At 42.2% G+C, this 9846-nt stretch overlaps 1 long non-coding RNA gene across 1 annotated transcript; it reads right to left on the bottom strand.

Annotated features, from left to right (window-relative positions):
• Window positions 1–5679: 5679 nt before the first annotated feature.
• LOC122491280 lies at window positions 5680–8729 on the bottom strand. Its single transcript, XR_006299320.1, has 2 exons — window positions 8613–8729; window positions 5680–7273 (listed from the first exon to the last, which is right to left on the bottom strand). It is a non-coding gene; the product is annotated as an uncharacterized LOC122491280 (long non-coding RNA).
• Between the last annotated feature and the right edge of the window lie 1117 nt (window positions 8730–9846).

Below are 9846 nucleotides of genomic sequence, written 5' to 3'. Positions count from 1 at the left end.
GGTTTGGGTTTCCATGCAGTTTTTTTTTTCCCCATAATTGACTATATCATTTACAAATAAATAGTTAATTGTAATTGTGAGCCTATTGAATGTATACTGGTATTAGCGACTTCTCAACATTTTGTCAAACAGTTATGCACTGTAACCAAATAAATCTCTTTTAGCCCTTAGTTGATTTAAAATCATGTTTCATTTATGGCCTTTTTTCTTTTGCAAAGTACAAACTGTTACTTCAGAAGTCATTCACACCAAAAAAAAAAAAAAAAAAAAAAAAAAAAAGACAATGGGAAAAAATTATGAGAATACCAAAGGAACAGCCATGACCCCTAGGACATGGTATTCTCCTCTGAGGGCATCCCCTTAGCCTAGCCCACATTTGTGGTCAAGCTCTTGTCCTGCCAAGATCAATTTCTCCTCTTAGCCCTTGGAACGAACCTCTGGTTCCATGGAGCTCCGAAGTAGGCACGTCACATTCAAGGGTGTTTCTTCAGACTGTGCATTTTATCTACACTGCTGATCTCGTAAAAGGAATCCTCGTTTTGAGTCCCAATTCTCCAAAACCCTGCTTGCTGCCTACAGCCAGAATGTTAGGCATGTTTTGGCCTGATCAGGTATCCTTTTCCTGCTGTTCTAATGAAAAGGTCTGAACACCAAAAAGGCAGCTTGAGAAAAACTGTGCTGTGAAATGCTTTATTTGAAGAGCACTAGACTACATGAAACTTGGGTGGGTTCCTTAATCTCTGTAGGCCTCAATTTTCTCACCAGTAAAATGATGACTGTTTCAGAAGGACGGTGGGCTTAAGTGAGATAGCGTAAAGTGCACGATGTCTATTACGCAAATACGTGTTAAATGAACACTAGCTTTAAAAGTTCTAAATTTCAGTCATTAAATCAAATAAACGATCTACTGTAGCACACCTCCCGGGTGATGCATTAGCTCCAACCTAACCATAATCCCGTGGTGACAACCCAGAGAACCTAGATGTGCCAGGATGGCTGGGTTTTCTCTGATGCCCGGCTCTCATCTCGTTAGGCTGCTGGTTCCTGTTCTCTTGGTCTTAGATGGAGTCCTCTTGACCGATATGTTCAGTCATGCCAAAAACTCTTGGAACATGCATAAGACTGGGTGTGTGTTTAGGCTGGAGGAAGGCGTAAGTAGCAAAGAAGTTGTGTGTGTGTGTGTGTGTGTGTGTGTGTGTGTTGAAGCAACAAACTAAGGGTGCTTGAAGTAATAGTGTGTTCTGTGTTACATGGAGAAGGTAAAAGGAACCCAGAATAATGAATCGAAGGAAACACTACATTATGCAGGACATGATTTCTTTAAAACAAACAAACAAACAAACAAACTTGAAGAATGTCAAGAGGGTTGCCTAGGATCTGACCCACTTCCCCAGAAATTTGCTGAATTAGAGACCAGGCTTTTCCTATTCAGTGTCAGCAGTAAGACCCAGTAGCTAAAAAATAGAACAAGGACGGGGGGAGGGGAGGGACGAAGTCAGGAGATTGAAGAATATATAGAAAACATGGAGTATTAGAATTTTTCCAAACATAAAAAGACGACCCCAGTACTTTGGTCAAAGAGGAAAAAGAGCTTGAAGAAAATAAGAAGTCTATAAATGGGAAGCACTCAAGAAAAGTTGACCCATTAGGTGGTTTTCTAGTAGGAAACAGTGAAACCAACAGATTAAACTTACACATGAGAGTTCAGCTTTCCACTTTGGACTTCAAATTCTCCCAGAGCAATAAGGATAAGGAACTAACATACACATAAAGGGGTTGGGTTTTTTTCTGTTGCTATTATAACAAATCTAAGTCTTCCAGTATTCATCTCCAGCTGGTTAACACATATATTATATTCCTAACCACTCAGGTAATGGATTTTTTTTTTTTAGATAGATTGCTCAAATATAACTCTTCCTCACTTCCTTGAAGAACTCAGGGATTTCCCAGGTCACTAGCACTGAACACAATGCATCATAACTGGTTGTGGTGTGTAAATGACCGCACTGTGAGAAGCGACAGTCTCCACCATCTTGCAGATTTATATCTTTGATTATTCCAAGTCCAATTGTAAAAACAAGTAGATTTAAATACCATGAACATTTCACTTTATACCCATAGGCTCAAGGAGGTGATTTTTGGGAAAAAGAAGCTCATCGCAGCAAACAAATGACTGAAAAATTCTACCTATAACTGAAGAGCTGGGGCAGTGATTCTCACTTTGAGAATCTGTCTCCAGGATCCCACCCCAGAGTTCCCAATCCTGCAGTGTTGCTGAGGAAACTGCCTTTTTACCAGGCTCACCAAGTGACCTAGAGGCAAGTGGTTCAATAACCAACTGAGAGACAGTGGCTTATACCCAGCACTACTGTCCATGTGACAGTTGGGAATGCTCAGCAGAAATCCTGCAACGTACAGATGCGCTTCTGTTTACTGTTTACACGGCATTTATTCTGTGCAATGAGAGGCTCTGTGACACAGGTGGCATGGGGAGGTGCCCTGTCCTTGGTCTCTTTGCGGGATGAGGAGCAACTTCAGGTCCCATTAGCCCTCCCCACCAAAAACGTCCTAACCATCTCCATAAAATCCACCTGACTTGAAAGTTGCCCACTGAAATCAGATGCCCTGCGTTCTGTCCCCAGCTGCAACTAATCAATGACCTTGAACTATCCATGCCCAAGCTATTGGCTGCTGCTTAGGGCAGCTGTTAGGGAAGGTCAGGGAGAAGGGACTGGGTGCCGGTTCCTGCCTCGGAAAGAGCGGGCTGACCTGATGGAACAATCACAAAACGTCACCGCCATCCTGACTCACCTCGTGCTGTCAAAGCTTCACCAGTCAAGATATCCGGTCTCCCCTTAGGAAAATACAACCCTTTCCCAGATGCTGACATTCAACAATTTCTGATCCTTTAGCCCATGCCCGGCACATAGGAAAAGAACTCTGCAAAGGGTTCCATCCAGCATGATCTTTTTCTTTTTCCTCTGTCCTCCCAAAGTACAGCTTGTAGCTCCCCTATAAGTGCTTCTCACGGTGCCCCCACATTTGTTACTTACTTACAGGCTGTCCTCTCTTCTAGATCATGAGCTCCTGTAGGAAGAAACACCGTTTTATACTTTTCTGTATCCCACTCAGCTCAGGAACTTGCTCACAGTTGCTTAAGTAGAATGAGAAACTGTATCCAAGTCTCCACCGACTTTGGAAAAATACAGCTTGTTCCGATGTTGGAGACTATCTGTACCTGGCATATGTATATGTCCCGACTAGAAAAACTGTTTTTCGAGTTGACCTGTATGGACTTATCGCAGACAGCTCATGCATCAATTTGGCTTTTCCTGAATTCTGCACATAAAGGAGGCCATCTCCAGATTCATTTTAAGAAATTCCATTATTGAAAAAATACATATGAAAACTTGTCCTTTTAATCTCTACAGGCAGGCTTCACAATAACACCCAACTTCGAGATCCCTTGGAAATAAATTACAGGGGTGGGTGGTTCAGTCGGTTTAGCATCCGACTCTTGATCTCAGTTCAGGTCTTCATCTCAGGGTCATGAGTTCAAGCCCTGCATTGGGCTCAATGTTGAGCATGGAACCTACTTAAAAGTAAATAAATTTTCCGGGCACCTCGGTGGTTCGGTTGGTTAAGCATCCAACTTTGGCTCAGGTTATGATCTTGTAGTTCATAAGATCCTATGTCAGGATCTGTGCTGACAGCTCAGAGCCTGGAACCTGCTTCAGATTCTGTGTCTCCCTCGCTCTCTGCCCCTCCCCCACTCATTCTCTTTCTCTCTCACTCAAAAATAAACATTAAAATTTGTTTTAATAAATGCAACAAAATAACATTGCAGTAGTAGCCTCTCCTAAAAATTTCCCCTAAATATTTCCCCTTTCTTTCAACATATTTAATCATGTAGGAAACCTAAAATCTACTCATTTGAATAAATTTATCTTTGTCTACATTATCGAAACTTAAAATACACATACTCTTTGATCCACAGGATCACCTATAAGAATTTATATTCTAGACCTACAAGCACATGTGTAGAATCGTATGTACTGGGTTACTTGAAGCATTACTTGAATAGCAAAAATTAAAAATCAACCATCAACAGGGACTGATTAAATAATGGCACACCTATAAATGCAATACTATCTACTGAAAGAATAGGAACAAAATGTGTAAATTCTGAAATAGAAGAGAAAAAGGAAGAGAAAATAAGGAAAATCAGATCAATCTAATACTTGGCAAGAAACAAAAAAAAATGTAAGAAATAGATAATCACAGTAAAATGTACACGCACTAAAACTTACCTAGTAAAGGACAGTAATTCCAAGACTGGATTTTAAAAGAAAACAACAGTTTTATGCTGTTTGCAAAAGACTTGAAACTTCATGACCAAAAAAAAAAAAAAAAAAGAAAAAAAGAGTTGAGAAGTTAATAGTAAAGGGACAGAAAAAACATATACCAAGAAAATGTTAAAAACCCAAAGTAAGGGGAGCCTGGGTGGCTCGGTCATTGGGCGTCTGACTCTTGATTTCAGCTCAGGTCATGATCCCAGGGTCGTGGGATCGAGCCCCTCGCTGGGCTCTGTGCTGAGTGTGGAGCCTGCTTAAGATTCTCCCTCTCTCTTTCCCTCTCTCTCTCCCCCTGCCTGTTTCCCCTGCTCATACTCTCACTCTCTCTCTCAAAAAAAAAAAAAAGAAAAGAAAAAGAAAAACAACAATAACGACAAAAAAAACAAGGTAATAATAGAACCAGATTAAACAAAAAAATAGATTAAAGAAACCAAATTAAAGGGGATAAAATCATTATAAGGGATACAGAAGACTCTTATTTAATGACAAAAAAGAAACAATTTGCCAGCAAGTTATAAAAACCGCAAACCAGAATACATGGTGCTAACAAAATAGTCTCAAAATATTGAGCAAATACTAATTACAGCAGAAACTGTCAGATCTACAATCTTTGCAGGAACGTGGATTTCAGGGGGAAAACGATTCCTCTATGCTTTTTTAAAAATTATGTTTTAACGTTTCTTTTTGAGAGAGAGAGAGAGAGCACACGAAGGGGAGGGGCAGAGAGAGAGGGAGACACAGGCTTTGTCAGCACAGAGCCTAACGCAGCCCTCGATCCCACGAACCATGAGATCATGATCTGAGCCGGAGTCGGACGCTCAGCCAACTGAGCCACCCAGGTGCCACCCCCCATGCTTTTTTTAAAGAAAAAACCTAACACATTGTGACACGAAAGGCCAAAAGGAGTAAAAGAATATTTGCCATCACCTAAAGAAAGCTGGTGGAGAAATTTCAGAATCAGAAGAACAGATTTTAAGACAAGTCGCTCAGAAGCTGACAAGTTGGTCCTACAATAACCACAATTTTGAAAAAGGAGAATAAGCAAGAACTCGGAACATGCTAGACAGCTGTACTAATGAAAACTGCAAGGCGGCAGCACAGGGCAGACACATGGGCCGGTGAAAACCCCCGGGGACTGTGAAGGAATCGGACACAGGACAGCAAGGCAGGAGCACGGGGTGGAGAGAAAGAACATGGCAGAGAGTAAGTGACTCTCCGTGTGGGGTAGGCAGGAATTCAAAATCAGATCAGTCCCTTCCCTCCCTCTATATGCAAAATTATACGTCAAGTACACTACTAAAAAATGTGAAAAATGAGACTTGAAAATATTACAAAGCACAGAACAATGCCTTTTATTTTTCTCCGAGTTTTTATTTAAATCCCAGTGGGTTAACACACAGTGTTAATATTAGTTTCGGGCGTACAATTTAGTGATGCGTCATTTCCACACAACACCCCGAGCTACTTCAAGTCAGAAAGGGCTTTCTTAAATTTCTTAAACACATATAAATCATAAAGGAAAAAAATGGGTAATTTTGACCCCAGTAAAATTAAAGCCAGCACAACAAAGTTAAAAGGTGAGCCAGCCTAGAGAAGATATGTACAGTGGCAAAGGTTTAACTTTCTGAATATATAAAGAACTCCTGTCAAAAGGACAAAAGATCCAGTTGGGGAGGCAAAATGAGAGGCAAAGGCTATAAACTGGTAACACAGACAGGAGGAAACCGTGTTGGATAAAAAAACAAATGAAAAGATGCTCATGGTCTCTGTTCTGTTCGGTATTAAACAAACGAAATCAAAAGACAGGATCAGGCAGAGCCAATCAACCTGAATGTCTGACGATGGCAAGTGTGTGTGAGGGGGAGGGGAGACAGGATCTCACTACTGATAGGGAGTAAGCCGGTACAACCATTGGCGTGACTAGTAACATCTCGTGGAGTTGAAGATGCATGTTCCCCTTCAAATGTGTACACGAAGAAACCTACACAAGGATGTTCTTTTTGTAACACTAAAAAGCCCACCCTCAATGGCCACCGATAGGAGAAATGAATTAATCATGGGATTAATCATACAACAAATACTACACGTATCGACCAGCTATGCACGTATCAACATGTCAAACGTGAAAACATAATGCTGAGTAAGACGTTTCAAAGGGACATGTATCACGAAACCAACTGCGTTTAGTTTAAAACACGGAGGATACGACACACTGCAAATCATGAAGGGTCCAGCTCTGCACAAAAAGGAGAGCAGTTCTTGGAAGGAAATGAGAAGAGGAAGATTTTCAATGAAGAGGTAGCTTTTTATTTAAAAACACAAGGATCTGAAGTAACTAAGGGAAAAGGTTAACAATGGTTACACTTGGGTAGTGGTCACACGTCAACAAGCCCGGTTGCAAACGACGGGATCCGCTCTAGCTAGTTTACGCAGGAAACAAATGGCTCGCAGACAGGCCCAGGCTTGGAAATCGGGTTACACAGCTCGAAGAAACGCCCTTACACCGGAGTGGCTGCAGAGGGGGACCTGCTGGCACCCTTGGAGCACTGCTGCCTTGGAAGCCACAAGTCACTGCTCCCCTCGACAAAGTGCATCCCATGTGCCACTCTGTCTTCCTGGTGTCACTCCCAAATGTCACACAAGTGTGTCTGCTGGTGACTCTTGCTGAGCTAGGCTGGCTCAGCTGGTAAAGCATGCGACTCCTGATCTCAGAATCGTGTGTTCAAGTCCCATGTTGGGCGTGAAGCCTGGCTGAGCCCCAGCTGCCAGGTAATTTTGGAAAGTAAGTTCCACTCTTGCACTTGCTGAGATAAGATCCATAAAGGGGGAAGTCACCAGAGTGGATGTTCACGCAGTGCTAGGTCCCCAAAAAGCATGACAGATTGTCCACTCACATAAGGGTGAAGTTCTGCATGTCTCTGTACAAAAATACACAACTATTTTGTTTAAAATAGCTCATAATTCAAAAAAAAAAAATCAAAGTATCAATCCACAAAGGGGATGGGAGAGGAAAACAGGAGCAGACAAGAAATTTCCAGCAATCTCCAAAAGATGTGACTAGTAACAGTAGAGGATGTCACCACCTAGACTGGATGTGGAGGGAGCCCATCAGAAGAGAGAGACGATGGGCCTGGAGAAGCCCAGAGGTGGTAAAAGACAGAAAAGGAGCTAAAAGGGGGATTAGAGGTCTATATACAAACCAGTTGACCTCAACCCCATATCCCCGATCTCCAAATACAAAAAGGCCTGAGTCCAGGTTATCTCCCCCCAGGCAAAATATTGGAGGGATCTCGTAAGTGAAAGAACTGTCTGGGAGGAACAAGAGCAGTCAATATAGGCATCTGTCACCGAAACCGAAGACCCCATCATTTAGCATTTCGAAAATCCCCATCGTAACAGCCAGCATCAGTACTCATCCTCACAGAAGCTAAACCTTGCCTGGACCACAGAGCTGCCATCCAATCTCCCCATAACCACCTTTCCAACTAAAACTAATAACCAACAATCACTAGATTTTGGGGGCCGGGGGGAAAACCCTGAAACATGAAAAGTTGAGATAAGCAAAAATATCTATCACTTGAGGAAAGATAGAATTCAGGGACCAGGAAATAAATGAATATAATTCTATCTGTTCTTTAGAGTCACAGAGAGGGCTGGCTCTCTGGTAGAGGACACAACTCTTGATCTCAGGGTCATGAGTTCAAGTCCCACATTCGGAATGGAGCCTACTTAAAAAAAATAAATAAAAGGTTCAGAAAGATACACTGTGTCTGTTAAACATGAATTTCAATTAAAAAGATAAAGATATACATAGGAAGAAAAGAAAGAAGGAAAGAAAGAAAGAAAGAAAGAAAGAAAGAAAGAAAGAAAGAAAGAAAGAAAGAAAGAAAAAAGAGAGGGGAAAAATACAGATCTAAAACCTAACTAAATGGTATTAGAGAAACAGAAAAAGGAATATTTAAAAAGAAAAATTCCCTAGAGCTCAAAAGAGTTATCAAAATTGAAAGCACCAGAATAATTAAAAACCTAGATAGATATGAAACATCTAGGTCATCCAGAACATCAAGGTCCTAAAAGTACCCCAAGTGTGTATGCATGTGGGGGTGTGGTAGGGCAGGTGATATGGAGGAAGGCAGGTTTAAGAGAACAGTTTATATAAAAAGGAACAAAATCAGACAGGGTATCAGACTTTTCATTAGCAACCTCAGATGCCCGAAGTTAACCTGAGTTGCTTTCAAAATCTTGACAGAAAATTACCTTTCAGGGGCGCCAGGGTAGCCCAGTTGGTTAAGTGTCTGACTTCGGCTCAGGTCACGATCTTGCGGTCTGTGAGTGTGACCCCACATTGGGCTCTGTGCTGACAGCTCAGAGCCTGGAGCCTACTTCAGATTCTGTCTCCCTCTCTCTCTGCCCCTCCTGCACTTATGCTCTGTCTCTCTCTCTCTCTCAATAATAAATAAGCGTAAAAAGAGAATTACATTTCAGTCTACAACTCTAGCCAGTTGACCACATGTAAGTCGCAAAACAAAGCTCCTTTAGACATGCAAGGGCTCACCTCTTAGACGCTTTTTCTTAAGATGGAATTCACTAGAGATTCCAACACAATGAGAAAGTTCCCAAAGGAACAGGAAGATATGGTCTCTAGGAAGTAGATCCCACCCAGGGAAGAAATCAAATCTTCAGAAGAAACCTGTGTACTAAGCCCAGAAAGCAAAGTGTTCAACCTGGAACAGAAAGAAATCTTTTGGCCAAACAGTTTTAAGAGGGCTGATAATCAAGATTTGCCCCAGACACGGGAAGCAGGCACTCCCAGACTGTGGTTGGGACTGCCATTTGGCAAAACCTTGTGGAGGCTAAGCTCTGGTAGCATCTGTCAATAATTCTACTACCAGAGTCGGGGCGCCTGGGTGGCGCAGTCGGTTAAGCGTCCGACTTCAGCCAGGTCTCGATCTCGCGGTCCGTGAGTTCGAGCCTCGCATCAGGCTCTGGGCTGATGGCTCAGAGCCTGGAGCCTGTTTCTGATTCTGTGTCTCCCTCTCTCTCTGCTCCTCCCCCGTTCATGCTCTGTCTCTCTCTGTCCCAAAAATAAATAAACGTTGAAAAAAATAATAATAATAATTCTACTACCAGAGTCTATTCCTCTGACGTCACTTATATGTGAGGCGGTGTAGAGCATGCGGGTGAAGTTACGTGGGTCCACATTCTAGCTTTGCTACTGGCCAGTTCTACGGTCTGTCGGTTTCCTCCCTTACCGACATGGAAACACCTTCTCAACACATTTTGAGGATTAAATAAGAGATTCCATGTGAAAGGCTTAGCACCATGGCCAGAACATAGGAAATACTGTTAACTTGGTCAATACTCAACTAAGCTAACCACAAAGCACTTAAACATTTTGTACAAAAATGTTTACCGTGCCATTGTTTAAAATAGCAAAAATGGGGGCGCCCAGGTAGCCCAGTCAGTTCAGTGTCTGACCGCGGCTCAGGTT

This window comes from Prionailurus bengalensis, chromosome C2 (genome assembly GCF_016509475.1).
Source record: "Prionailurus bengalensis isolate Pbe53 chromosome C2, Fcat_Pben_1.1_paternal_pri, whole genome shotgun sequence".
NCBI classification, from domain to species: domain Eukaryota; kingdom Metazoa; phylum Chordata; class Mammalia; order Carnivora; family Felidae; genus Prionailurus; species Prionailurus bengalensis.
Note: the sequence above shows the minus strand (reverse complement) of the source record. Positions and strands in the feature narration are given on the sequence as shown.